Source organism: Amblyraja radiata, chromosome 7 (genome assembly GCF_010909765.2).
Source record: "Amblyraja radiata isolate CabotCenter1 chromosome 7, sAmbRad1.1.pri, whole genome shotgun sequence".
NCBI classification, from domain to species: Eukaryota; Metazoa; Chordata; class Chondrichthyes; order Rajiformes; family Rajidae; genus Amblyraja; species Amblyraja radiata.
In genome coordinates, this window is record NC_045962.1 from 18,233,142 (window position 1) to 18,260,554 (window position 27,413).

Consider the following 27,413-nt stretch of genomic DNA (forward strand, 5'->3'; position numbering starts at 1 on the left):
TTTTACAAATTAAATATTGGAAGGAAAAACGTTCAGTAAAGTTAGTCCCTGGTAAGATGGGAGTTTAAGTCCGAATGGCCTCTGGGAAGAAACTCCTTCTCAACCTCTCCGTTCTCACTGCATGGCAGTCAGGGTATTGAGTATAGAAGTTGGGACATTATATTGCACAAGATGTTGGTTGGTGCTACATTTGAAGTATTGTGTTCAGATTTGATCACCCTGCTATAGGAAGTACTAGACTAAGTGGGACGTGTTGGGTCCCATGTTCACACGGGAGGGCTGGTCCCCCGATGCAGTATGGGTACTGTGGGTTGAAGGGACTGGTTAGTATGGATATTGTGGGCCAAATGGATTCTTGAGGTGGCAGCTCAGTCACTCAAGCCTGATGTGCTGGCAGCTCACTAACGGCTGGTGGACTAACAGTTGACTCACGGCCATTCTTTGAAATTCCACTTCAAGCAGGGTGTAAGGCAACCAAATTCAAATGCAGTTTCCTACCATTTGAAGCAGGGTGCAAAGCCACCAAATTCAAGTGCAGTTTCTTACCACTTCAAGCAGGGTGCAAGGCCACCAAATTCGGGTGCAGTTTCCGACCACTTCAAGCAGAGTGCAAGGCCACCGAATGCAAGTGCAGTTTCCGACCACTTCAAGCAGGCTGCATGGCCACCGAATTCAAGTGCAGTTTCATGTCAATTCAAGCAGGGTGCAAGGCCACCAAATGCTAGTGCAGTTTCATGCCATTTCAAGCAGGGTGCAAGACAACCACATTCAAATGCAGTTTCATACCATTTCAATCAGGGTGAAACCACCATAAAACCACACAAAACACCACACTCAGTTCAGTAGACATTCAGTGTGTTCAGTTGATTCACAGCTCAGACAGTCGTGATCTCTCTCTCCCCATCTTGCAGAGACTGAGCCACACCCACACTTACGGGTTTTATAATCCCTCCCCCTCCAGCTGGAAGGGGCGTGGCCTTCATGGCATGATTGACAGAGAGATTCTCAAAAAAATGTTTTAACACTAACACCACTTTTATTTTTAATTGATGGGAAAAATCCTCTGCACCTGATGAGTGGCGAGGAACTGAGTAAGATGGTCAAAAATCACAGCTGTAAGTGGTAGCGTTTTATCTAAAAACAATATTTGTGCAAACAGGAAGTTGTCAAGTTTCCACCAACAACAGCCATTTTTTTTGCCCTGCAGCCTTTCAAAGCAGTTACCACCACCAACAATAGCAATTTTTTTTGCAGTGCAGAGGCCTTTCAAAGCAGTTACCACCACCAACAGCCATTTTCTTGTTGCAGTGTAGCCTTTCAAAGCAGTCACCACCACCAACAACAGCCATTTTTTTTACAGTGCAGCCTTTCAAAGCAGATACCACCACCAACAGCCATATATTTTCCAGTGCAGCCACTTAAAAGCAATTACCACCGCCACCACCACCAGCCATTTGTTTTTGCAGTGCAGCCTTTCAAAGCAGTTACCACCATCAACAACCATTTTTTTTGCAGTGCAACCTTTCAAAGCAGTTACCACCACCTACAACAACCATTTTTTTGCAGTGCAGCCTTTTAAAAGCAGTTAACACAACCAACAACAGCCATTTTATTTTTGCATTGCAGCCTTTCAAAGACGTTACCACCACCAACAGCCATTTTTTTTTGCAGTGCAGTCTTTCAAAGCAGTTACCACCACTAATAACCATTGTTTTACAGTGCAGCCTTTCAAAGCAGTTACCACCACCAACAACAGCCATTTTTTTTTGCAGTGCAACCTTTCAAAGCAGTTACCACCACCAACAACAGCCATTTTTTTTGCAGTGCAGCCTTTCAAAGCAGTTACCACCACAACAAAAGCCTATACACACTTTTTAGTATTTTAGTATTTTAGAACCAATAAACACTTTTTGCAAGCGTTAGAACCAATAGAGACACTTTCTGCAAGCATTTTAGAACCAATAGATAGATAGATAGATAGATAGCCTTTATTGTCATTCAGACCGAAGTCTGAACGAAATTTCAGCAGTCATACATACAATACAATAAAAACAACAATAAACACATATTAACATCCACCACAGTGAGTCCACCCAGCATCTCCTCACTGTGATGGAGGCAAAAGTCTTAGGTCTGCAGTCTCTTTCCTCCTCTTCTCCCTCTGCGCTGAGGCGATACCCCCCGGGCGATGTTACAAATCAGTCCCGCAGCTCAAACACCGCGGCCCGGGGTGGTCGAAGCTGCCGCCCACCAGTCCTGCAGACGCAGCCGCTGGCCCGCGGCCGAACCCCGGACTCAGGCCACCACCTCCAGAACACCCTCCCAGCCACCCTCACGTGAGTACCGTACCGTCTTCAGCCTCGGGCTGGGCCGCCCCGACATGGGCGCCGAACCTCCCTCTGGCCGGGCCGCCCCGACTTGGGCGTCGCTTCTCCCTCTGGCCGGGCTGCCCCAACTTGGGCGTCGCTTCTCCCTCTGGCCGGGCCGCCCCGACTTGGGCGTCGCTTCTCCCTCGGGCCGGGCTGCCCCGACATGGGCGCCGAACCTCCCTCGGGCTGCGAGCGCCGCACCTTCCCGAGCTCGGCCACTCCGACGGGAGCCTCGTTCCACCCTCGGGCTGGCCGCCCCCACGGGAGCGTCACAACCTCTCACGGGAGCACTGTTCCAGCCCTGAGCCGGACTGCCCTCACGGGAGCGAGCTCAGGGCGAGTCCTGACGGGCTCTGCCTCCGGAGCCTCGAGGTCGCCAGCTCCATTAGGCCTCAGCGCAGACGGAGGCAGAGAAGGGGAATACGACAAAAAAGTCGTATTCCCCCCGCAGGGAGAGACTGCAAACCCCAAACCCCCCCCCCCCCCCCCCAAAAACACAAAACTAAGAACCAAAAACTAGACTAACCAAAACGAAATAAACAACACAAAAAACACAAACAAACGGGACTGCCGGTGAGCCGCTGCTGCCAGTAGACACTTTATGGAACCATTTTAGAACCTATAGACACACTTTTTGCAAGCATTTTAGAACCAATAGACACTTTTTGCAAGCATTTTAGAACCAATAGAGACACTTTTTGCAAGCATGTTAGAACCAATAGACACTTTTTGCAAGCATTTTAGAACCAATAGCGACACTTTTTGCAACCATGTTAGAACCAATAGACACTTTTAAAGCAGTTACCACCACGAACAACAGCCATTTTTTTGCAGTGCATCCTTTCAAAGCAGTTACCACCACCACCAACAGCCTTTTTTTGCAGTGCAGCCTTTCAAAGCAGTTACCACTACCAACAACAGCCATTTTGTTTTACAGTTTAGCCTTTCAAAGCCGTTACCACCACCAACCACAGCCAGTTTTCTTTTGCAGTGCAACCTTTCAAAGCAGTTACCACTACCACAACAGACTTTTTTTTTGTAGTGCAGCCTTTCAAAGCAGTTACTTTCACCAACAGCCATTTTTTTTGCAATGCAGCCTTTCAAAGCAGCTACCACCACCAACAACAGTCATTTGTTTTCCAGTGCAGCCATTTAAAAGCAATTACCACCACCAACAACAGCCATTTGTTTTTTGCAGTGCAGCCTTTCAAAGCAGTTACCGCCACCAACAGCCATTTTTTTTGCAGTGCAGCCTTTCAAAGCAGTTACCACCACCACGCCATTTTTTTTGCAATGCAGACTTTCAAAGCAGTTACCACCACCAACAGCCATTATTTTGCAGTGCAGCCTTTCAAAGCAGTTATCATCACCAACAGCCATTTTGTTTTACAGTGTAGCCTTTCAAAGCAGTTACCACCACCAACAGCCAGTTTTTTTTGCAGTGCAACCTTTCAAAGCAGTTACCACCACCAACTGCCGTTTTTGTTTTTTGCAGTGCAGCCTTTCAAAGCAGTTACCTTCACCAACAACAGCCATTTATTTTGCAATGCAGCCTTTCAAAGCAGATACCACCACCAACAACAGCCATTTTTTTTCAGTGCAGCTATTTAAAAGCAGTTACCACCAACAACAGCCATTTTTATTTTTTACAATGCAGCCTTTCAAAGCAGATACCACCACCAACAGCCATTTTTTTCCTGTGCAGCCATTTAAAAGCAGTTACCACCACCAACAACAGCCATTGTTTTCCCAGTGCAGCCTTTCAAAGCAGTTACCACCACAACAGCCAATAGACACTTTTCCAAGCATTTTAGAACCAATACACACTTTTTGCAAGCTTTAGAACCAATAGAGACACTTTCTGCAAGCATTTTAGAACCAAAAGACAATTGCTGCAAGCATTTTAGAACCAATAGAGACACTTTTTGCAAGCATGTTAGAACCAATAGACACCTTTTGCAAGCATTTTAGAACCAATAGACACACTTTTTGCAAGCATGCTAGAACCAATAGACACTTTTTGCAAGTATTTTAGAACCAATAGAGACTTTTTGCAAGCATGTTAGAACCAAAAGACACTTTTTGCAAGCATTTTAGAACCAAAAGACACTTTTTGCAACCATTTTAGAACCAAAGGAGACTTTTTGCGAGCATTTTAGAACCAATAGACACTTTTTGCAACCCATTTAGAACCAATAGAGACACCTTTTGCAAGCATTTTGGAACAAATAGACACATTTTGCAAGCCTTTTAGAACCAATAGACACTTTTTGCAAGCCTTTTAGAAACAATAGACACTTTGCAAGCATTTTAGAACCACATTAAGGGCACTCACAGTTGAGTAGACATGTGTTCAGTGTTATTCACAGTTCAGAGAGATGTGATCCTTAGGCTTCCTCCATCTTGCAGAGACTGAGTGAGGCACACCACTTCTGGGTTTTATAGTCCCTCCCCCCAGCAGGGGCAGCAGAGAGAATGGCAATTTTTAAAAAACATTAACATCTCTCTGATTTTCCATCGATGGGAAAAATCCTCTGGTCCCGAAAGGCGGAGGGGGGCTCTGAGCGAGGTGGCCAAAAATGATGGCCGTAGGTGGCGGCGTGGTCTCGGAAATCACGAAACAGTAAGTCAAAAGCGGTCAAGATCAATGTTTTAGTAATATAAACTGGACTAAGTGGGACCCGTTGGGTCCCAGCATCACACAGGAGGGCTGGTCATCCAACGCAATATTCCACCTCTCCACCATTCTAATATTGGTGGCCAGTTGGGGGGGGGGGGGCTTTCTGGAGCGCTAGTATGGGTGTTATGGGCTGAAGGGACTGGTTTCCAGAGGGCTAGTATGCAAATTGTGCGCCAAATGGATTCTTGGGCTGGCGTCTCAGTCAATCAAGCCTGTTGTGCTGGCAACTCACTCACGGCTGGTGGGCTGGTAGTTGACTCACGGCTAATCCTTGAAATTCTATTTCAAGCAGGGTATCAGGCCACCAAATTCAAGTGCAGTTTCTCACCACTTCTAGCAGGGTGCAAGGCCACCAAATTCAAGTGCAGTTTCATACCATTTGAAGTAGGGTGCAAAGCCACTAAAGACAGCCAGTCGTGACCTCTCCCTCCTCCATCTTGCAGAGACTGAGCCACCCACCCCCATCGGAAAAGGTGTGGCTTTCATGGACTGATTGACAGGAGAGAGATTCTCAACATTAAAAAAAAAACTAATAACACTTTTATTTTTCATTGATGGGAAGAATTCTCTGCACCTGCTCAGCGGAGGTGGACTGAGTAAGATGACCAACAATCACAGTCGTAAGTGGTAGCGTTTTATCTAAAATCAATATACAGTGCAAACAGGAAGTAAGTGCATTTACAGTAGAGCCTTTTAACTTCAAGCCAAAGCACCCAATCCACCATTTGCAGTAAGTAGTGCCTTTCAACTTCAAAGCTCTCAAGCCACCATTTGCAGTAAGTGGTGCCTTTCAACTTCAAGCCAATGCACCCACGCCACCATTTGCAGTAAGTAGTGTCTTTCAACTTCAAGCCACAATTTGCAGTAAGTAGTGCCTTTCAACTTCAAGCCAATGCACCCACGCCACCATTTGCAGGAAGTAGTGCCTTTCAACTTCAAGCCAAAGCAACCAAGCCACCATTTGCAGTAAGTAGTGCCTTTCAACTTCAAGCCAAAGCAACCAAGCCACCATTTGCAGTAAGTAGTGCCTTTCAACTTCAAGCCAAAGCAACCAAGCCACCATTTGCAGGAAGTAGTGCTTCAAGTCAAAGCTCCCAAGCCACCATTTGCAGTGTCTTTCAACTTCAAGCCAAAGCAACCAAGCCACCATTTGCTGTAATAGTGCTTTTCAACTTCAAGCCAAAGCAACCAAGCCACCATTTGCAGTAATAGCGCCTTTCAACTTCAAGTCAAAGCAACCAAGCCACCATTTGCTGTAATAGTGCTTTTCAACTTCAAGCCAAAGCATCAAGCCACCATTTGCAGTAACAGTGCCTTTCAACTTCAAACCAAAGCTCCCAAGCCACCTTTTGCAGTAAGTAGTGCCTTTCAACTTCAAACCACAATTTGCAGTAATTAGTGCCTTTCAACTTCAAGCCAATGCACCCACGCCCCCATTTGCAGTAAGTAATGCAATTTAACTTCAAGCCATTGCATCGAAGCCATCATTTGCAGTAAGTAGCGCCTTTCAACTTCAAGTCAAAGCTCCCAAGCCACCATTTGCAGGAAGTAGTGCCTTTCAACTTCAAGCCAAAGCAACCAAGCCACCATTTGCAGTAAGTAGTGCCTTTCAACTTCATGCCACCATTTGCAGTAAGTGGTGTCTTTCAACTTCAAGCCACACCCAAGCCATCATTTGCAGTACGTGGTGTCTTTCAACTTCAAGCCACACCCAAGCCACCATTTGCAGTAAGTAGTGCCTTTCAACTTCAAGCCAAAGCAACCAAGCCACCATTTGCAGTAAGTAGTGCCTTTCAACTTCAAGCCAAAGCAACCAAGCCACCATTTGCAGGAAGTAGTGCTTCAAGTCAAAGCTCCCAAGCCACCATTTGCAGTGTCTTTCAACTTCAAGCCAAAGCAACCAAGCCACCATTTGCTGTAATAGTGCTTTTCAACTTCAAGCCAAAGCAACCAAGCCACCATTTGCAGTAATAGTGCCTTTCAACTTCAAGCCAAAGCAACCAAGCCACCATTTGCAGTAATAGTGCCTTTCAACTTCATGCCACCATTTGCAGTAATAGTGCCTTTCAACTTCAAACCAAAGCTCCCAAGCCACCATTTGCAGTAAGTAGTGCCTTTCAACTTCATGCCACCATTTGCAGTAAGTAATGCCTTTCAACTTCAAGCCACACCCACGCCCCCCCCCCCCATTTGCAGGAAGTAGTGCCTTTCAACTTCAAGCCAAAGCAACCAAGCCACCATTTGCAGTAATTGTGCCTTTCAACTTCAAGCCAATACACCCACGCCCCCCATTTGCAGTAAGTAGTGCCTTTCAACTTCAAGCCACACCCAAGCCATCATTTGCAGGAAGTAATGCCTTTCAACTTCAAGCCACAATTTGCAGTAAGTAGTGCCTTTCAACTTCAAGTCAAAGCTCCCAAGCCACCATTTGCAGTAATAGTGCCTTTCAACTTCAAGTCAAAGCAACCAGTCCATCATTTGCAGTAAGTAGTTCCTTTCAATTTCAAGACACAGCCAAGCCAAGCCAACCGGCCGGGGGGGAGGGGGGAGGGGGGGCTTTCTGAAGAGTATGAACCGTTTTAGAACTAATAGACATTTTTTTTGCAAGCTTTAGAACCAATAGTCATTTTTTTTGCAAGCTTTAGAACCAATAGTCATTTTTTTGCAAGCTTTAGAACCAATAGACATTTTTTGTGCAAGGTTTAGAACCAATAGACATTTTTTTGCAAGCTTTAGAACCAATAGAGACACATGTTGCAAGCTTTAGAACCAATAGACGTTTTTTGCAAGCTTTAGAACCAATAGACATTTTTTTGCAAGCTTTAGAACCACTAAGGGCACTTACATTTTAGTAGACATGTGTTCAGTGTTATTCACAGCTCAGAGAAACGTGACCCTCTGCCTTCCTCCAGCTTGCAGACACTGATTGAGGCACACCACTTCCTGGTTTTATAGTCCCTCCCCCCTGCCACCAGCGGGGGCAGCAGAGAGAATGGGGAATTTTGTAAAAACATTAATATCTCTGTCATTTTTAATCGACGGGAAAAGTCCTCAGCACACATGCGGCGGAGGGGGGCTCTGAGCATGGTGGCCAAAAATGACGGCCGTAGGTGGCGGCGTTCTCTCGGAAATCGCAGCACAGATCGCCAAAACCGGTCAAGAACAGAGTTTTAGTAATATAGATATAGATATACAGTGCTCTCCGTAATGTTTGGGACAAAGGCCCATCATTTATTTATTTTTCTCTGTAGTCCACAATTCGAGATTTGTAATAGAAAACAATCATACGTAGTTAAAGTACACATTGTCAGATTTTAAATAAAGGACATTTTTATACATTTTGGTTTCATCATGTAGAAATACAGCTGTGATTATACATAGTCCCCCCCCCCCCCCCATATCCGGGCACCATAATGTTTGGAACATAGCAATGTCATGTAAATGAAAGTAGTGGTGTTTAGTATTTTGTTGCATATCCTTTGCATGCAATGACTGCTTAAAGTCTGCAATTCATGGACATCACCAGTTTCTGGGTGTCTTCTCTATTAATGCTCTGCCACGCCTGTATTACAGCCATTTTTAGCTTATGCTTTTTCGGGGGGCTCGTCCCCTTCAGTTTTCTCTTCAACATATAAAAGGCATTCTCAATTGGGTTCAGATCGGGTAACCGACGGCCACTCAAGAATTGAGTGTTTTTTTGCTTTGAAAAACTCCTTTGTTGCTTTAGCATTTATCATTGTCTTCCTGTAGAATGAACCGCCGGCCAATGAGTTTTGAGGCATTTGTTTGAACTTGAGCAGATGTGTCTATACACTTCAGAATTCATTATGCTACTATCAGCAGTTGTATCATTAATGAATATAAGTGAGCCAGTACCTTCAGCAGCCATATATGCCCAGACCATAACACTCCCACCACCGTGTTTCTCAGATGAGGTGGTATGCTTTGGACATTGGGCAGTTCCTTCTCTCCTTCATACTTTGCTCTTGCCATCACACTGATATAAGTTAATCTTCATCTCAACTGTCCACAAGACCTTTTACTAGATCTATGGTTGCTCTTTTAAGTACTTCTTGGCAAACTGTAACCTGGCCATCCTATTTTTGCAGCTAACCAGTGATTAGCATCTTGCAGTGTAGCCTCTGTATTTCTGTTCATGAAGTCTTCTGCGGACAGTGGTCATTGACAAATCCACACCTGATTCCTGAAGAGTGTTTCTGATCTGTCAGACAGGTGTTTGGGAATTTTCCTTTATTGTAGAGAGAATTCTTCTGTCATCAGCTGTGGAGGTCTTCCTTGGCCTGCCAATCCCTTTGCGATTAGTAAGCTCACCAGTGTTCTTTTTCTTCTTAATGATGATCCCAACAGTTGATTTGGTAAGCCAAAGGTTTGGCTGATGTCTCTAACAGTTTTATTCTTGTTTCTCAGTCTCATAACGGATTCTTTGACTTTCACTAGCACAACTTTGGTCCTCATGTTGATAAACAGCAATAAAAGTTTCCAAAGGTGATGGAAAGACTGGAGGAAAGACTAGCTGCTGAGAGCTCTCTTATACCTACATTAAGGAGGCAATTAAACACACCTGAACAATTACAAACGCCTGTGAAGCCATGTGTCCCAAACATTATGGTGCCCTAAAATGGGGGCACTATTTATAAACACGCTGTAATTTTTACACGGTGAAACCAAAATGTATAAAAATGGCCTTTAATAAAATCTGACAATGTGCACTTTAACCACGTGATTTTTTTCTATTACACATCTCAAATTGTGGAGTACAGAGGCAAATAAATAAATGATGGGTCTTTGTCCCAAACATTATGGAGGGCACTGTAATTAAGCCTGAAGGTGTGCAGAAAAGATAGATGAGGATGTTGCCAGGACATGAGGGCCTGAGCTATAGGGAGAGGTTGAACAGGATGGGACTATATTCTGTGGAGTTAGGAGGGCAAGGGTTGATCTTATGGAGGTGAAAAAGATCATGCGGGGAATGGATAAGGTGAATGCGCAGTCTTTTCCCCAGAATAGGAGAATCAAGAGCCAGAGGACATGGGTTTAAGGAGAGAGAGGAAAGAATAAATAGGAACCCAAGTGGCAACTTTTTCACTCAGATAGTGGTGGGTGTGTGGTATGAATTTCCAGGGGATGAAGTTGAGGTAAGCGTATAACATTTTAAATACATTTTAGATAGAAAAGGTTTAAAGGGCTATGGGCCAAACATGGGCAGGTGGATAAGCGTAGATGAGGCATCCTGGTCTGTATGGATAAGGTGGACCAAAGACCACTGTGATCGCAGTATTAGCTACATGAAGACTGACAAAGTTTCAGAATCACAATTCAACAAGCAAGTCAGTATAAATAACATTGGTTCTGCCACTCATCTTTCACTATGATTTTGTGTTTGTAGCCATCAAAATGTCAGAATCCCACCTGTTGAAACAGTCAGACTGCAATTATTGTTTAGACAGATAGACCCAAAAGCTGGAGTAACTCAGCAGGACAGGCAGCATCCCTGGGTCTGTAGATGGGACTCAATCCAAAATATCGCCCTTTCCTTCCCTCCAGAGATGCTGCCTGTCCCTGCATTTTGATCTATCATCGGTGTAAACCAACAACTGCAGTTCCGTTGTACAGATCAGTATTTTTCTATAGCCTTTAAATAACAAATAAATGTGTGATATTTGTAATTCTTAGTACTTTTGTAGCACCCAAAAGTCATAATGCACGAGGAGAAAAAGAAAGTTCAAATGCTTTGGTTCGGTAGTAGTGCGCATTCATTATCAGCCCAATGTGGGAGGGAATGGTTGGAAGCAATCAGGCAATAAAATTCTTCAGAGCCATAACATCAGAGGATAGATAATGTCAAGCCCAGAGCCCACAAATTAGGAAGACTATCCTCTAAGTAGCATAGAACCTTGCTGCATCTGCATGGATGATGCCCACTTCTGTGAGAGTGGCCCATGCCAAGATCCAATAGACACAAGATTTAGCACACTGCATGCAAAAAACGTAATCCCATTAAACACATCAGCACAGTTGCTGCCTTACAGCGCCAGAGACCCGGATTCGATCCTGACTATGGGTGCTGTCTGTACGGAGTTAGTACAATCTCCCCGTGACCAGCGTGGGTTTTTTCCGGGTGCTCCGGTTTCCTCCCACTCTCCAAAGTCGTACTGGTTTGTAGGCTAATTGGTTTGTTAAAATTGTCAATTATCCCTAATGTGCAGTGGATAGTTAGTGTGCGGGGATCGCTGTTCGGTGCTCACTGGGGGGGGGGGGGGGGGGCGCCGAAGGGCCTGTTTCTGTGTTGTCTCTAAACTAAACTACATTTAGAATTAAAGTTTGGATCATGTTGCTTCATGGAGCATGCAATTGCATTGCACAGGCAACATTTCCACACTCCATTCCTAAAAATCCCTTGTTTGGATGTAAAATTCCATCCTTTTATATTAACGGAGATAAAATCTGCAATGCTGGAAAAGTTCAGTAGGTCAGCCAATATCTGGAGGCTGAGTTTCAGGTTAAAGAACCTTATGACAAAGGGTTTTTGAGCTAAAATGCTTCCCAAATCCAGAGTTTTGATTTTACATTCGGACTTTGTTAACATTTGTTGTGTTACCAAATATTGTAACCAAATTTGAGATTTGATTGATAGCCAAAACTGAACTGGTGATCCAGCAAAACCAAACATTTTTTTCTGGCAGTTTTTCTTTTATCTTTTTCTAAAATATGATTACCAATGGACTGGGAACCTGCCTAGGAATCATTTTAATAAAAGTCCACCTTGACTCTCAGTACAATTGATATCTAAACACTGAACCAGATTAGACATCAATTTGTAGATGAATTGCATCCTCATTTATTGCTCATCTTAGTTAAGCTATCAGGCTATTTTACAGCAAAATGCCTGTTTAAGTAATGCAACAGCTAATTATATTATAACATGGCACTTTTAGCAATAATTCGATTTTTTCCTTACAAAATGCATCACGATGTCTTCAAACAATTGTATCTGTAAATTCATCCCTTTGCACTCGATCTAAACATTCTATAATTGGTGTCAACATGTTACATCTGCATTCAAAATTGAAATCTAGCATTACGATGTGGAAGGTTTAGCACCCAATTAAAAGCTAAATTTCTGGGAATTATCCATGAATTATTTAGTACAGAAATTAATAGGCTGTCAAAGCTATTAAAATGTAAACTGTTTTATCTCCCTGCAATTAAGATAGCAAACCTTAGATGGGATAGTTATCAAAGAAGATAAAATTGTACAAAAATTAACCATTAAGAATTATACTGTTAATAATTAATCAGCAAGTTGGGAGGGGAAATCAGTTTACGATATTAAACAGTTCGCCAAAATTTCTGAATACTATGAAGTTGTGAAACTGCAGTGTATTAAAAAGACAAAAAAATGTTTTAAATAATCACAAGGCGAATCTATTTTTTAAAAATGCAAACATTTTGAGTTGCTAAAATTCAGAATTTATGCAATAAAACACAACTAAATAGAACTGATACTTAACATGTTCAGTCTGAGCACAAACCACTTGGTTATCCATCTCAAGAATCCAAAATAAAACAGATCAGAAGAAAGCAACTTTTTAATAGTTTTCATTTAACATTTAACATTTGTTATGGGAGGGCAAGGCAGGTGATAGCCAAGATTTATTTTCAATAAATGTCTCCACGTGGAAGAAGCTAATTTTAGTGAGAGTCAATCATTTGCTTCCCAAAAATGTTAAGGTGGTCTATTATTGTCACATGTATCGAGGTACAGTGAAACACTTTGTTTTGCACACAATCCAATCAAATCAGGTAGAAACATAGAAAAAAGGTGTAGGAGTAGGCCATTTGGCCCTTCAAGCCAGCACCGCCATTTAATAAGATCATGGCTAATCATACAAAATCAGCACCCCGTTCCTGCTTTCTCTTCATATCCCTTGATTCCTTTAGCCCTAAACTATAGCTAACTCTCTCTTGAATACATCAAGTGAATTGGCCTCCACTGCCTTCTAAAGAAGAGAATTCCACAGATTCACAACTCTCTGAGTGAAAAAGCTTTTCCTCATTTCAGTCCCAAATGGCCTACCCCTTATTCTTAAACTGTGGCCCCGGTTCTGGACTACCCCAACATCGGGAACATTTTTCCAGCATCTAGCCTGTCCAATCCCTTAAAAATGTTATATGTTTCTATAAGATTCCCTCTCATCCTTCTAAATTCCAGTGAGTATAAGGCCAGTCGATCCGTTCTTTCATCATATGCGATCCCACTATTTTATTGTTAATTAAACCTGGTGAATTTACGCTGCACTCCCTCAATAGCAGGAATGCCCTTCCTTAAAAAAACTGCACTCCAGGTGTGGTCTCACCAGGGCCCTGTACAACGGCAGTAGGGCATCCTTGCTCCAATACTCAAATCCTTTCGCTAGGAAGGCTAACATGCCATGAGCTTTCTTCACTGCCTGCTGTACCTGCTTGCTTACTTTCAGTGACTGATGTACAATCACACCCAGGTCTCATTGCACCTCCCCATTTCCTAATCTGACACTATTCGGATGATAATCTGCCTTCTTGTTCTTGCCACCAAAGTGGATAACCTGACATTTATCCACATTATACTGCATCTGCCAAGCATCTGCCCACTCACCCAACCTATCCAGGTCACCATGCAGCCTCATAGCATCCTCCTTGCAGCTCACACTGCCACCGAGCTTTGAGTCATTCGCAAACTTGATATGATACATAAATATAATTCACTCACACTCAAGTGCAAGGATAATAACAAGAGTGAAGGGAAAGCTACAGAGTGCAGTGCAAAATCCTCAGCATTATAGCACAACAGTTCCAGAGATAAAATCCAATGTCTGCAACAAGGTAGAAGGGAATTGGACCGTACCGCAGTTTATGGAAGGACCATTTAGAAACCTAATAACAGAGCGAAAGAAGCAGTTTCAGAGTCTAGTGCCTGATGGGAGCCAGGAAAAGAAGGAATGACCAGGGTAGAAAAGGCCTTTGACTATAGGGCCTGTCCCACTTTCCTGAGTTACTCATGAATTTTCCCGAGTTTTTCCCTTGTTTCAAATTCGGAGAATTACGGTAATAGCCAGCCGTAGGTACTTGGGGCTATTTGTTTCACTTGTGGACATATTTCAAGATGCTGAAAAAACGTCCCGACTTACCTGATGCCCCGAGTACCTACGGCTGGCATTACGAGCCCTCTACGAAATATCTACGGCCTCCTACAGCCTCCTACGGACATTCTCCAAGTTTGAATCATGGGGAAAACTCGGGAGAATTCGTGAATAACTCGGGAAAGTGGGACAGGCCCTTAAGTTGGCTGCTTTCCCCAAGGCAAAATGTCTCCTACCACCTTGTGGGAAAGGTCAAACAAGAATACACTTCTTCATTTCCATTATGAATGGAATTATGAATTAATGAGATGTCATTAATCTCATTATGCATCACCTATCCTTTTTTTCATTAACTGAGGCAAGACAAATTATGCAGCTCATTTTATGTGCTATGAAAAGTGGAGACTCTCTTAGAAATGCTAAATCTTCTCGATTTGCCAGTTAGAGAAAGAAGCGTGGCATCAACTTTCAATGACATTTCCACCCATAACTCAACATATCCTGTCACACAGATGCTTAGGCCCAACTTTAACATCATTACTTCAGAAAGCCTCACCTGGATATACAAGAAACAATCTTCAATTTTGAGCAAGACAAATTCTCATTTCATAGCAATCTCTCCCACTTGGAGAGATCAGTTGTCCATCATTTGATTGAATTTCAGTAGCTGTAAAGTATTTAAGAAAGCAATTTAGGAACCTGCACACCACTAGCATATGAAATGAGAAACAGCTAATAGTCACAATTTATATGATCACGATTATTAAAGATTTCAGCTATCATACAGGCATTCCGTACATTACCATAAAAAAATCAATTTTTTGTTGCACTAATGTAGTATCAATGAAATGTCAGCAACGAGTTTTGAAATAGGCATTTCATTCCATTGTGTTTGACATGGTTGTCATTATTTTTTCTTTCAATGGAGTGCAAAAATGAAACAGCTTAGAAATGCAATAGAACCAACGGGAAGATCCACCTTTACAGGCAAATATCCTGTTGTAATGTTAAAAATGTCTCCCCATCACCTTAACTTTACACGAGGGAATCAACAGAAAACAAAAAACAAAATCTTACCGAATAGTTTTTGTCTTCTAATATCATCATTTATTCTTAATAATGGCATGGATTTCTGAATAGATTAAATGAAACAAGGAAACGAAATTTGGGGGAAATTATGGAATGTGTGGAAACATAGAAAACATAGAAACATAGAAATTAGGTGCAGGAGTAGGCCATTCAGCCCTTCGAGCCTGCACCACCATTCAATATGATCATGGCTGATCATCCAACTCAGTATCCCGTACCTGCCTTCTCACCATACCCTCTGATCCCCTTAGCCACAAGGGCCACATCTAACTCCCTCTTAAATATAGCCAATGAACTGGCCTCGACTACCCTCTGTGGGAGAGAGTTCCAGAGATTCACCACTCTCTGTGTGAAAAAAGTTATTCTCATCTCGGTTTTAAAGGATTTCCCCCTTATCCTTAAGCTGTGACCCCTCGTCCTGGACTTCCCCAACACCGGGAGCAATCTTCCTCTCTTATTAAACCAAGCTGGAAGTGTCACAGCAGATTTTCTCTTGATAAAATCAACATAGTAATATCAAAGAGCAACAAAAACAGTGGAAACACGAACAAGAGATAAGTTGAGAAACAAAAGAAAAGCAAACAAAGTCAACAGATAATGCTTTACTGCCTGTATACAGCATTTATCAGTGTTGGTTTCATTTTCTCCAATTACCTAAACCCGGCCATGTGGACATATTATCAATGTTGCAGAAAACAAAAGTGGGATGTACGGATAATCACAAGAGGTCAGGTAAAACTCTCTTACAGGAGATGGATTGCAATTTCAATAGTATAATAATCACCGGTTTACATGTTAAATTCACCCCAGTAGCTATATTTCCCAGAAAGCTAATGGAAGGGAATAATCTTGCAATTTACCTACTACAATCCAGATGCATGCAATTGCAGCATAACACTCACCCCCAAAACCAGGAAAAAATTCCAACTCCCCTCTTTCAACTACCTCTAATTTCTCCTTGCCCTTGACCTTCCCAAATCTCTCCATCACTCCCTCCCAATCTAACTACTCTGGCTGTCTATCTTAATTCCCTCAACAATGGCCTCCAATCTTGCTTGTGGCCTCTAACTTTGCATCTTCCTCTGTGCTGGCCTGCTACGATTCCTGTTCCATTTTTAATATTACTCAACAACATGACCATAGAAACATAGAAACATAGAAAGTAGGTGCGAGAGTAGACCACCAGGTCCGTCGAGCCCGCACCGCCATTCGCTCATGGCTGAACACTAAACAGACACACTTACCCACAAACAGTAGACACAAGACACAGAACACAAGACACTACCCTTCCCTTTATACCGCTATCACCCCTCTCCACCCCAAAAACCTCGTGATCTCCTGGGGGAGGCAAAAAACCGGATAAAAACCCAGGTCCAATTCGGGAAAAAAATCCGGGAAATTCCTCTCCGACCCCAATCTAGGCGATCGACACTTGTCCAGGAGATCACTCAGGTCTTACTATACTAACCATACCTAGGTCCATATCCCTGCCCTCTCCCCGTAGCCCCTTATCCCCTTGGCAGCTAAAAAAACATCTATTTTAGTCTTAAATATATTTAAAGTTTCTGCTTCCACTGCTCCCTGGGGCAGTGAATTCCATAAATTAACCACCCTCTGGGTGAAGAAGTTCTTCCTCATCTCAGTTTTAAAAGAGCCCCCCCTTATTCTGCAACTATGTCCCCTAGTTCTAGTTTCCCCGATCATTGGGAACATCCTCGGTGCATCCACCCGATCAAGGCCCCTCACGATCTTATATGTTTCAATGAGATCGCCTCTCATTCTTCTAAACTCCAAAGAGTAGAGTTCCAGCCTACTTAACCTTTCCTCATATGTCAATCCCCTCATTGCAGGAATTAATCTTGTAAACCTTCGCTGCACTGCCTCCAGGGCTAGTACATCCTTTCTTAAGTATGGACCCCAGAACTGTACACAGTATTCCAAATGTGGTCTCACTAATACTGTGTACAGCTGCAGCAAGACCTCCGTGTTTTTATACTCAATCCCCCTAGCAATAAAGGCCAAAACTCCATTGGCCTTCCTGATTGCTTGCTGCACCTGCATACTAACTTTTAGTGATTCATGTACTAATACCCCTAGATCCCTTTGCGTTGCATTACAACGCAGCTCCTCCTCATTTAGAAAATAACTTGCCCTATCATTTTTTTTCCCAAAGTGAATGACTTCACATTTATTAGTATTAAACTTCATCTGCCAAGTTGTTGCCCACTCACCTAGCTTATCTATATCCTTTTGCAGACTCTTCCTATCCTCCTCATCCCCTACTTTTCCTCCCATTTTTGTATCGTCCGCAAATTTTGATATATTACACTTGGTTCCCTCCTCCAAATCATTTATATAAATTGTGAACAACTGGGGTCCCAGCACCGACCCTTGCGGAACCCCGCTAGTTACCGGTTGCCATCCCGAGTATGAACCATTTATCCCCACTCTCTGCTTCCTATTTGTTAGCCAATCCTCTACCCATGCTAATATATTACCCCCAATTCCATAATTTTTTATTTTTAGCAATAGTCTCTTATGTGGCACCTTGTCAAAAGCCTTTTGGAAGTCCAAGTATACCACATCCACCGGTTCCCCTTTATCCACCCGGGTTGTTACTTCCTCAAAGAATTCGAGCAGATTCGTTAAACAGGACTTCCCCTTCACAAAACCATGCTGGTTCTGTCCGATGAAGTCATGTTTATCCAAGTGCCCCGTTAGTGTTTCTTTAATAATTGTCTCTAACATTTTACCCACCACCGATGTTAGACTAACCGGTCTATAGTTACCCGCTTTCTGTTTACTTCCTTTTTTAAATATAGGTGTTACATTGGCCATTTTCCAATCCACTGGGACCGTTCCTGCCTCCAGGGAGTTTTGGAAAATTATCACCAATGCATCCACAATCCCCACCGCTATCTCCCTCAAGACCCTTGGATGTAATCCATCAGGCCCAGGGGATTTATCCTCCTTCAGTCTCATTAATTTCCCTAATACCACCTCCTTGGTGATCTTAATAGTATTTAGCTCCTCCATTCCTACCGCCCCCTGTTTATCCAACGTTGGAATATTTTTTGTGTCTTCTATGGTGAAGACTGATACAAAATACTCGTTTAATGCCTTTGCCATTTCCATGTTCCCCACCAACAACTCTCCAGTCTCACCCTCCAATGGACCAACGTTCACCTTAGCCACCCTTTTTCTTTTTATATAGCTATAAAAACTCTTACTATTAGTTTTTATGTTGTTTGCTAAATTCCTTTCATAGTCTATTTTCCCCGTCTTAATTAATCTCTTAGTTATTTTTTGCTGACCTTTAAATGCTTCCCAATCCTCTACCCTCCCACTATCTCTGGCTACCTTATATGCCCTTGCCTTCAGCCGAATACTATCCTTTATAGTTTTACTGAGCCATGGCTGACTGTTCTTACCCTTACCCCTTTTTTTCTTCATAGGAATAAATTTTTCTTGAAGGTTATACAGTATACCCTTAAACGTACACCACTGCTCATGTACCGTCTTATTCTTGAGTCTGCTATCCCAGTCAACTTTGATCAGCTCAGTCCTCATACCTTCATAATCCCCCTTATTTAGACTAAGCACCCTAGCCTGAGTTTCAACCTGCTCCCCTTATAACACCATATAACAATTACAGCACGGAAACAGGCCATCTCGACCCCTCTAGTCCGTGCTGAACACATAGTCTCCCCTAGTCCCATATACCTGCGCTCAGACCATAACCCTCCATTCCTTTCCCATCCATATAACTATCCAATTTATTTTTAAATGATAAAAACGAACCTGCCTCCACCACCTTCACTGGAAGCTCATTCCACACAGCTACCACTCTCTGCGTAAAGAAGTTCCCCCTCATGTTACCCCTAAACTTCAGTCCCTTAATTCTCAAGTCATGTCCCCTTGTTTGAATCTTCCCTACTCTCAGTGGGAAAAGCTTTTCCACGTCAACTCTGTCTATCCCTCTCATCATTTTAAAAACCTCTATCAAGTCCCCCCTTAACCTTCTGCGCTCCAAAGAATAAAGCCCTAACTTGTTCAACCTTTCTCTGTAACTTAGTTGCTGAAACCCAGGCAACATTCTAGTAAATCTCCTCTGTACTCTCTCTATTTTGTTGACATCCTTCCTATAATTAGGCGACCAAAATTGTACACCATACTCCAGAATTGGCCTCACCAATGCCTTGTACAATTTTAACATTACATCCCAACTTCTATACTCAATGCTCTGATTTATAAAGGCCAGCACACCAAAAGCTTTCTTTACCACCCTATCTACATGAGATTCCACTTTCATGGAACTGTGCACAGTTATTCCCAGATCCCTCTGTTCACCTACATTCTTCAATTCCCTACCATTTACCATGTACGTCCTATTTTGATTTGTCCTGCCAAGATGTAGCACCTCACACTTATCAGCATTAAACTCCATCTGCCATCTTTCAGCCCACTCTTCCAACTGGCATAAATCTCTCTGTAGACTTTGAAACTCTTCTTCATTACCCGCAACCCCACCTATCTTAGTATCATCTGCATACTTACTAATCCAATTTACCACACCATCGTCCAGATCATTGATGTACATGACAAACAACAGTGGACCCAACACAGATCCCTGTGGCACCCCACTCGTCACTGGCCTCCAACCTGACAAACAACCATCCACCATTACTCTCTGGCATCTCCCATTCAGCCACTGTTGAATCCATCTTGCTACTCCACCATTAATACCCAACCATTGAACCTTCTTAACCAACCTTCCATGAGGAACCTTGTCAAAGGCCTTACTGAAGTCCATATACACAACATCCACTGCTTTACCCTCATCAATTTCCCGAGTAACATCTTCAAAAAATTCAAGAAGATTAGTTAAACATGACCTTCCAGGCACAAATCCATGTTGACTGTTCCTAATCAGACCCTGTTTATCCAGATGCTTATATATATTATCTCTAAGTATTCTTTCCATTAATTTGCCCACCACTGACGTCAAACTAATAGGTCTATAATTGCTAGGTTTACTCTTAGACCCCTTTTTAAACAATGGAACAACATGCGCAGTACGCCAATCCTCCGGCACTATTCCCGTTTCTAATGACATTTGAAATATTTCTGCCATAGCCCCTGCTATTTCTACACTAACTTCCCTCAATGTCCTAGGGAATATCCTGTCCGGACCTGGAGACTTATCCACTTTTATATTTCTCAAAAGTGTCAGTACTTCCTCTTCTTTGATCCTCATAGTTTCCATAGCTACTCTACTTGTTTCCCTTACCTCACATAATTCAATATCCTTTTCCTTGGTGAATACCGAAGAAAAGAAACTGTTCAATATCTCCCCCATCTCTTTTGGCTCTGCAGATAGTTGGCCACTCTGACTCTCTAATGGACCAATTTTATCCCTAGTTATCCTTTTGCTATTAATATAGCGGTAGAAACCCTTCGGATTTACTTTTACCTTACTTGCCAAAGCAACCTCATATCTTCTTTTAGCTTTTCTAATTTCTTTCTTAAGATTCTTTTTACATTCTTTATACTCCTCGAGCACCTCATTTACTCCATGCTGCCTATAACTATTGTAGATATCCCTCTTTTTCCGAACCAAGTGTCCAATTTCCCTTGAAAACCATGGCTCTTTACAATTTTTACGATTTCCTTTCAACCGAACAGGGACATAAAGATTCTGTACTCTTAAAATTTCACCTTTGAATGTACTCCATTTCTCTTCCACATCTTTCCCATAAAACAAACTGTCCCAATTTACTCCTTTTAAATCCTTTCGCATCTCCTCAAAGTTAGCCTTTCTCCAATCAAAAATCTCAACCCTAGGTCCAGTTTTGTCCCTCTCCATAATTATATTGAAACTAATGGTATTGTGATCACTGGACCCGAACTGTTCCCCAACGCATACCTCTGCCACCTGACCCATCTCATTTCCTAACAGGAGGTCCAGTACCGCCCCTTCTCTAGTAGGTACTTCTATGTATTGTTGCAAAAAACTATCCTGCACACATTTTACAAACTCCAACCCATCCAGCCCATTTACAGAATGTGTTTCCCAGTCTATGTGTGGAAAATTGAAATCTCCCACAATCACTACCTTGTGCTTACTACTAATATTTGCAATCTCCTTACATATTTGCTCTTCCAATTCTCGCTCCCCATTTGGCGGTCTATAATACACCCCTATAAGTGTTGCTACCCCTTTCCCATTTCTTAGTTCCACCCAAATAGCCTCCCTAGACGAGCCCTCTAATCTATCCTGCCAAAGCACTGCTGTAATATCTTCCCTGATAAGCAATGCAACACCTCCACCTCTTGCCCCTCCAATTCTATCACACCTGAAGCAACGAAATCCTGGAATATTTAGTTTCCAATCACAGCCCTCCTGCAACCATGTTTCACTGATCGCCACAACATCATACTTCCAGGTGTCAATCCAGGCTCTAAGTTCATCCACTTTTCTTACAATGCTCCTAGCATTAAAATATACACATTTAAGAAACCCACCCTCTCTTATTCTCTGATTATTTTCTTTTTCTTCTCTCTCCCCTACATTTTGGGTCAGAGTGCTACCATTCTCTGCCCCCTGCTTCACACACTGACTGCTAGCTTTCCCAATTTGAGTCCCTCCCCCCAACCATACTAGTTTAAAGTCTCCCCAGTAGCCTTTGCAAATCTCCCCGCCAGGATATTGGTCCCCCTTGAGTTCAAGTGCAACCCGTCCTTTCTGTACAGGTCGCACCTTCCCCAAAAGAGGTCCCAATGATCCAGAAACTTGAATCCATACCCACTGCACCAGTCCCTCATCCACGCATTTATCCTCCACCTCGCTCCATTCCTACTCTCACTGTCGCGTGGCACAGGCAGTAATCCTGAGATTGTTACCTTTCCAGTCCTTCTCCTTAACTCCTTCTATTTGAATATGGAATTCGACCATATTGTGGTCACTTGTTCCCAACGAGTCCCTAACTATGACATTTTTAATTAATCCTGCTTCATTACACAGGACCAGATCCAAGATTGCCTCCCCCCTTGTCGGTTCTGTGACATACTGTTCTAGGAACCCGTCTCTAATACATTCTATAAATTCTTCCTCTAGTCTACCCTGCCCAGTTTGGTTTGCCCAATTAATATGAAAATTGAAGTCCCCCATGATTACAGCAGTTCCCTTTTTACATGCGTCAACTATTTGCAGATTTATGTTCTGACTAACAGCGTCACAGCTATTTGGAGGTCTATAAATTACACCCACTAGTGTTTTTTTCCCCTTATTATTCTCTATCTGTACCCAAGCTGTTTCACTATCCTGATCCTTCAACGCAATATCCTTCCTCTCTATTGCCGTTATTCCCTCCCTTATTAAAAGGGCCACCCCTCCTCCCTTTCTTTCCTGTCTATCTTTCCTAATTGTCGAGTACCCCTCTATATTTAACTCCCAGTCCTGATCCCCTTGCAGCCATGTCTCCGTAATGGCCACGATATCATAACTATATATACTTAATTGCACCGTTAATTCATTTATCTTATTACGAATACTCCGTGCATTTAGATAAAGCACTTTCAGATGATTTTTACTACCCTTCCTTTCCGTTTTTGCCCCTTTTACATCTAGAGCTTTATCTTCACACATTCTGTCTCCTGTCACATTTTGACTTTCCGCTTCCCCACTGATACCCTGCTCTATTTCCTCTACCCCTGCCGTTATTACCCCCCTTGATACCTCCCCCCCGCTACTTAGTTTAAAGACCTCTCTACTGCCCTAGTTATATGATTTGCCAGGACCCCAGTCCCAGCACCGTTCAGGTGAAGTCCGTCCTTACAGAACAGATCCCCCCTGTCCCAGTACTGGTGCCAGTGGCCCAAGAAACCAAACCCATTATTCCCACACCAGTCTTTGAGCCACGCATTCAGCTTTTTAATTTTACGTACCCTCGCCGATTTGGCCCGTGGCTCAGGTAGCAATCCGGAGATCAGTACCCTCGAGGTTCTGCTTTTTAATTTATTCCCTAACTGCTCAAACTCCTTCAGCAGATCCTCCTTCCTCGTCCTTCCTATGTCATTGGTCCCCACATGGACCACGACCACTGGATCCTCCCCCTCCCACTGCAAATTTCTCTCCAGCATCGCAGAGATATCCTTAACCCTAGCACCGGGTAGGCAACACAGCCTTCGGGACATGTTCTGCTGGCCGCAGAGAACCTTATCTACCCCCCGAATAATACTATCCCCTATCACTACGGCATTTCTTCTAACTCCCCCCTCTTGAATGGCCTCCTGATCCACGGTGCTGCAGCCAGGTTGCTCATCCCTCCCACAGCCCCTGATCCCGTCCTTACATTGAGTAAGAGCCTCGGTCATGCTCGTCAGGGACAAGGGCTGTGGCTCCTGCCGCATCTCCTCCTGGTTCCCCCTACCTGCCTCGCTTATGGCCACACCTTCCTTTCCTTGCTCACTGCCTACTGAATTAGTTAAACTGGTCGGTGTGACCATCCCCTGGCACAAAACATCCAGGTAATACTCCCCCTCCCTGATGTACCGCAGCGTATGAAGTTGGGTCTCCAGCTCATCAATGCGGAGCTGGAGTTCCTCTAGCCTCAAACACTTACTGCAGCTGTAGGGATCTTCTACATCAATGGTGTCGACAAATTCCCACATCTCGCAGTATTGGCACATCTCCTGACCGCCCATCTTATATAAGTAATTAACTGGTCCTATTTAAGAATCCCCTACTGTATTGATACACCCCTTATTTATATAATCCTACCTCCTATAAATGGGAAAGTACTCACCCCAGCCGTAAATTACCTACTGGTTTGGCTGTCTAGTGGTAATTCCGTCCGCTCTTCCTGTCTGGTCCACTGCTCCCTTGCAGTGCGTGGCAAACCTCTTTGCCTCTGTTTTATATCTACAGTGCGTGGCAAACCTCTTTGCCAACCTCTTTGCCTCTGTTTTATATCTACAGTGCGTGGCAAACCTCTTTGCCAACCTCTTTGCCTCTGTTTTATATCTACAGTGCGTGGCAAACCTCTTTGCCTCTGTTAGCCTCTGTTAGTCTCTCGAGCCGCGGCCCCGTCCGTCCTCCCTCGGCGACAGCACCTGTGGCACCGCGGTCGTGACGTCCCTTCCGTTCCTGCAGAGCCTTCCTGTCCTGGGCGGAGTCTGAAGCTAACTGTACTTAAACTGTTTTCACTTCTCTCCTCCCACTTGGGCTAGAGCCAATCAGTCGTATCTCTTGCTAATCTCCTCCTGCTGCTGCTGTTGTTGCTCCCAAAGCTACAGCAGTTCAGACCACAATTGCCTGCATCCACCAGCTCCAGAATCCAGTCGTGATCATCCTCATTCTCTGATCCAACTCTTCCCCTTCTCCGTCCTCCCTACTTAGTGCAACCAGAAAATGGGATGGAAATATGGAGATTTGATTATGTCAACAAGCTTGGCAGGCCTCAAGGAAATATCATTCTTCAAAGAATCAGAATTTAATTCCGAATCCACAACTTCCACTCTATTTCCAAGATCACATCTGGCCTTCCAATTCTATGCAGATTAAATATTTGTTGCATGGTTTTTGTAGGATTTTTAAGTCAGTATATTATAGTCATGTCTAATATTTTTAGGTTTTATTTGTCTGTAATTTTGTAGGTGGGATTTTTATACGTAGAAGGGGTGTGTCTATTTTCGGAGGAGACTAGCGCACTCACAGATTGGGAGTTCAGTTTAGACTCGGAAGATGGTGAGAGTGCAGTTTCTTACCACGACATGATCACGACACACGTTCATGAGACACTACACCTTTGAAGAAGAAACTTTTAAATGATTTATGTGACACAAATGGAACCTTGCACAAGTAGTTGGATTAGTTTCGATTAATTTCATAGACAGCACAGACTTAGTGGGCCAATGGGCTGATTTATCTGCTGTACGGTTCTGTGTTCTAGATTCCAATTACAAGTTTCTCTTCTTTTGATAAAGAAATACAAAAAAAGAAAACTTCCTTTGAATCTAGAAAAATTGGGCACAAAATTATATGGAAATGCGAGTCTGCAATTCACTGCATCAATAGGGATCATGACAGAAGCCTCCTTGTGGCGATTCTTGGAAACGACGACACGATACACTCTGTGACGCATCGGGTAACTAATTCTGTCAACATGTTGGACGACAACAGAAGCTAACAGCGAGCTATACGTCATGTGACACACGAGCGAGCTATACGTTGTCTGACACGAGCGAACGAACTGCATCACCCTATGCTTACTCTCCTTAACCTATTCCATCCATGATAGAAATATGTAAAATTGAGAGACAGAGTAGGTGGCCAATGTCCGTTGCCTGTGTTAGTGGTATCCAAATCTAGTGGGTCTGGGGTTAAGGCGAGAGGGTTAAAGAGTCCCATTGCTATATATAAATCTCCAGTTACCATTTAGCCCATTTCTCCTGACATGAAGCTGTCTTCGCCAGAAGTACAGTGAGCAGCCACAAATACAACTCAGACCTAGTCACGGGGAACTGGAATTTCCTTTGGTTTGTGGCTGGCCATATTCCGAGAGCTCAAGTGCCTCTTGAAATAGCTGCTATTGGTGCATTGGATTGAAACCTGGAAAGGGCAGGTTGGCTTCTGAGGAAAGATCAGAAAGGAGAGATGATACCTGCTGGAGTTTTAATTTAATCCTACAAGATCCTGAGACTGGATTTGGAGAGAACATTACCTCTTGCAGGAGAATATAGAAACAAGGAGGTCACTGCTTAAAATAAGGGCTTGCCCATTTGAGACAGAAACCTTGGCTTCATTTTGGGTACAGTCTGAAGGCCCTGTTTCTGTGCTATACAGTTCTACGTACTAGTTGGTATCCGGAACGAACAGTCAGAAGTGGTGGTGGAGGAAGGAACAGTAACAACATTTAAGAGCTACCTGACAGGTACTTGAATGAGCAGGACATAGAGAGACGTGGGATTTATGCACACGTAGGGTCAGTACGGCTAGACGTGATAATCGTCATAGGAATAGTGTGGTAATAGGCCTGTACAAATGTATAACTAAAATACACTTGAGACAATGTCTCCGATAAAGGTCACTGTGCAGTTTACAAACATTGAACTTAAATTTAGGACTCTTCAGGGGGTGCTGGAGGATGAGGGGTGATCTGATGAAGGTGTATAAAATTATGAAAGGAATAGATTGGGTATATGAATAAAGTCTCTTGCCCAGAATCAAGGACCAGAGGACATAGGGTTAAGGTGAAGGGGAAAAGATTTAATAGGAATCTGAGGAGTAACCTTTTCACACGTCTTCCAAGCTCTATCACTCTATGACTATGACTCTAATGCAGGCATCTGTGAAAAACAGGTTGATTGGTGCAACAGATATACAGTTGCTCACTGCTCACTCGGGTTTCAACATTTCATTCTTACCAATCGGATTTTCCTTTCCAATACACCGGTTTTAAGTTTTATGGCAAACACCTTGTCAGACATAACTGAAAATTATAAATCATTTTATTATTGACTGCAGTTGGCATGTTAACCATTATCCCAACTTAAGTATTCTGATCACTGAAAGTTCTCATAGGAATGGCACAATTTTCAGGCAATGATAAAAAAAAATTGAGCAGGACATAACTCAAACTTGACTATACATAATTTCACACTTTGTAGAGTTGCCCAATTGGATAACGTTTTAAAACATTTATATGTGAATGAATGGAACACCACAGTGCCACTAATTTTAATGGATAACAAAAAAGCAAATCATCTATCACCACATATTATAGTACCACCTACATCTCAGACACCATCATTTTTCCTGAAACATTTACTTCAGTACATTTGAAAGGCACAGTGAAATTAAAAACAAAATACATCACATTATACAGTGTGAGAAGGTACTTAAAAGGTAACAGTAAATTAACCAAATCGTACATTTTTTAAGGCTAAATTGGGTCCAAGTTGAACAACTCGAGATTTGCAACCAAACACAAACAGAAAAGTGGAATATACAAGTAGGGATTGCGAATACAGTCAAAAGCTAACAAATTTGACAAGTTCAGGTACAAGAGTAATCAAACTAATCCATCAGGATGATACATTTTATTCAATCAATACTTTGAAACAAAATATGGG

At 42.9% G+C, this 27,413-nt stretch overlaps 1 protein-coding gene across 2 annotated transcripts in view; it reads right to left on the reverse strand.

Annotated features, from left to right (window-relative positions):
• Positions 1-27,413, reverse strand: part of gulp1 (GULP PTB domain containing engulfment adaptor 1) — a 370,296-nt gene that overhangs the window by 255,636 nt on the left and 87,247 nt on the right. Inside the window, exon 2 of one of the 2 annotated variants that reach the window (XM_033023789.1) lies at positions 14,746-14,856. The exons of the other annotated variant lie outside the window; for it this stretch is intronic. The gene's annotated coding sequence lies outside the window, so the exon portion shown is untranslated. The remainder of the gene's footprint in view (positions 1-14,745; positions 14,857-27,413) is intronic. 2 annotated transcript variants of the gene reach the window in all.